This window comes from Aplysia californica, unplaced genomic scaffold, assembly GCF_000002075.1.
Source record: "Aplysia californica isolate F4 #8 unplaced genomic scaffold, AplCal3.0 scaffold00106, whole genome shotgun sequence".
Classification (NCBI taxonomy): domain Eukaryota; kingdom Metazoa; phylum Mollusca; class Gastropoda; order Aplysiida; family Aplysiidae; genus Aplysia; species Aplysia californica.
The window spans coordinates 7,589-11,444 of record NW_004797376.1 but is presented as its reverse complement, the minus strand read 5'-3'; positions in this window follow the sequence as shown (position 1 = coordinate 11,444).

The window sequence follows — 3,856 nt, the reverse complement described above, 5'->3', positions numbered from 1 at the left end:
CCCCCCACTTTTGTTCCCTGATCTCCTTCTTTCCCAATCCGGTCTGAGCGGGATGATGTCCTCACAAAATCTCCGATAGTAGAGTGACATTTACGTAAAAGCGTAATCAAAAACGGATATCGAAGACAGCTCTATTATGGCGTGCCAAGGACGCCCCGTGTGAAAAAGGGTAAATGCGCAAAACGTTATGTATCTGACAGTTCGCTTGACAAGACGTCATTTAAAGGTTCAGGCAGGCTCAGAATCTTGAATAAATGGGACAAAATTTGGCAAATGCTCCCCCCCCCCCTTTTTCCTCAATCCTTGAAAAAACCCAACCCATCCCTGTCATCTTACACTTTAAAACGAGATTTCAGTCTCATGATTATCCCCCCTCCCCCCACAAAATACGCAAGAGTTAAGTAGTAGTTTGGCTCCGCTGCCAAATAAGAATCACTTTCGAAAGTTATAGGCTAATTAGAACTGTCAGGCCCACTCTTTCTTAGATGGAAACGGTTTTAACTCATGTTCTTATTTCATACAAATTCGGTTCATGAACTACCCTGTAAAAATGCTAAAATATGGCACATTTCAAACTTTTTTTCCCGTCACGATTTTATCTCTCAAGAAATTAATTTCGAAGCGTGACGTAGCCGATGCAACGGGATTAGGTTTACAAAACGAAAAGCCAACGGATTTACTCGAAGGTTATGCAAATACTATATTATTATTACTTTAAAATGTAATCATATATTATGTGAAATGGTTTTTATTTTAAAAACAAACAAACTGAAAAACCTTACCAAAAACGGTTTCTGTAACTTTTTGCTGATTGCATTTGTTTAAAGCCAGCTCATCTTAAAAGATATTTGCAAAAAGAAGCCCTTTAGCTTTCCTCAAGATTATGTGAGGTACAAGACAAGACCCACATCATGCCGAAAAGAGAAAGTTAAACAAGTAGAACCTAGGATAAAAGCGCAACAGGACTCCTCTCAAAATGAGATTTCAGTTCGGAAAGGAACGAATACAAACACGTGAGGAAGAATGGAGTGCGGATGGATTCCATGTACACATGGGAACAAACAATATGCGAGCAAAACCGATTTAGTTCACACAAACTTGCTAACCTAATCATTCCCATCACATCGTCATCCGTCCCCGCCCACATACTGCTTTTTAAGGAGTAAGGCAATGATATTATTATCCCCCCCCCCCACACGAACAGGATCAGTACACAAGATCCTCTACTCTCAGAAGTAAAATAACAATGCATTTTGAGGTGATGACTGTGGTGGATCATCTGTGCCTTCTTTGCCTTCTTCCTTTTTCACTTTAACATGTAAACCTGCGCTCCCCTCTCATTTTGTCCTTTACCGAAATGATGTACATGCGTGAGTTATAATACTGAGTCTGAACAACAGTTGATGTTTCACATCCTCACCAGCACATCTAAGATATTAGGCAGGCTGCATTAAACTTTCTGTGAGAACTAACCCAGAATTTTGTAATCACATTACATAATGGGTTTACTGCCCTTTTCAACACTCCAAGCTAAGGGACTGGGTCTCCGATGCAACTGAGTCAAGCAGGAGACGAGACCTGAACTACATTTACGTTCAATAAGCGGAAATTCGAACTAGATTCGTTTGTATCATAACCCTGAATGACACCAACTAAACAAATGGTGCACCCACGCCAACCTGGGCCAACCCAGGCCTTGTGATATACTACAACTAAACAGAAGAGTGACTTACTCAATTAGTTGAATTTATATCGTTTGCATCCAAGTTCAAAGTGGGAAACCATTACAACTATAGACGCCTTCAGAAATAATCGTAGACCGCAAGGAGTGGGCCTGCAGTTTATTTATTATTAGAATATTGAAGTACGCACTTGCTGTTTTCTTTTTTAGAATATTATCTAAGAAGCTTAGAATTGTTTTTCAGCGACACCAAAGGACATCTTGTGGGTTCTGAGATGCCCGCTTAGTACCAGCGTGTCATCAATAGTCTGATTATCGAAATTCCCCTTTCGCTTCTGCAATTATTTAGTTTGACCTAGAAAAAATGTAGGTCAGGTTTCTAAAACGGAGAAAAGATGTTCTTAATTAAGAACAAGGCGACGAGTGATAAGGTTTCGATTTAGCCTGTGACTGCCCATTAATCCCGCGGCGGTAACTGGTGGGGGTACCTTGTGCTGATCAATTCAATTTAGTATACCGCGGCTGCCGATTCGGCTTTCTCATTTCCGGTCCGAATTCGAGAAGAGGAAAGAGCGAGGAGGGGACTGGTTCCCAGTTTCCTGACTCTTGTCGGCAAGATGGTAATCCAGCGTTAAACAAGGACACAGCAATTGATCTCAGACAGTCATGTTGAATACATGGAGAAATAAAAAGAAAAGTAATGACCATTGCAGTGCAAAGGGGTCGAAAGGGAGAACAAAAATGCAGTAACAAGGAAGTATGCTGCACATACGAAGTGTCAATCGTACAATGGCAATTTGATGTTCTGTCTTTTTGTCGGCGAGAATTTTATATATGACTAAGTTCACTAAGTGAAATTCTCCCCATGGCTAACAAAACGAAGAACACACACATCTTACTGATATTATTCAATATTTCCATATGTCCATTTGAATAATTGTGTAAGGAAGAATGAAGGACTTCTGTACAGAGATTTAAGAACAAAACAATTTCAGTGCAATTAGTAGTGCCAGAGGTGTCTCACTCAGAAGAACATAAAGTATTTCGCCAGTCTTAACTTAACCTCCCCCCCCCCTCCAATTTTTGTTGATGAAAATAGAATGAAACAATGTTCTCTGAATTTTGGTGTTCTGTGGAATTTGACGCCACCACGGTAAAACCATTACCTTGAAGAATGACAAAATATTGAAGTCAAAACAATTAACATTTGAAGTCGGTTCTATACAAACAAAAAATATTCTAAAAACTGATAAAAAGAAAACTTGAAATTATTTAATCACTTCTTACTTGCAATGTAAAAGAGTTCCTTTCAACTAAAAAATCTGACGTAGGCAAACTCTGCAGAAGAATAAATTCATTATTCAATACTGGGGTATATCGTTTTCGCAGGAATCGTTTGATACTAAAAATACTACTGCCCGTAAAGTGATGACCGACTCCCAGCTGTGATCGAAACAGTTTTGATCATTTGGGAAGCGGGTTTAGAGGATACTATAGTATCACAACGATCATTCGCTTACTATAAACTATAAAACGATGTAAACGTCTAACGACGTCACGATCCAACCATTCAATTCGGACAAATCGCATCGTGTGCACACCCTGTAAGCCGTCACCACCCTGATCTGACACACGTCTCGATGCTCGATAAGGAAATTCGAAAACGGAGGCAGCTCGTCTCGACAGGGCTTCTGGGCCACAATAGCCCAGTCTGAGACCCAGGTCCTAAGTCAATACACAGCCGGAACCAGGCGTCCCCACGACCAGGACACGTGAGCACTCTGGGAGATTCTGTCCATTTTACGGTGCTCTCGCAGAAACATCTGTTCGTCACACACCGGCCAGCTCAAGCGACGGAGGAATCCACAATGTTTGTTTTTATCGCACGCTTTAAATATCCATTTCATTCGGTTCGCTTCGAAATGCAAAGCTAGAAACAGGTCGGCTGATCGATTTAACTATTTTAGACGAAGAAAATATACACACAACACACACATAGCACATACTCACTTACACATACACCCAGGAACACATACATACACAAACATACACGAACACACTCATTCCCTCTCTCCTTGCATCCCCCTCTCTCGATCACACATTTATTCAGATAATCATACAATAAATATGCATATCGTGAAATATATATGGCATATATATATATATATATATATA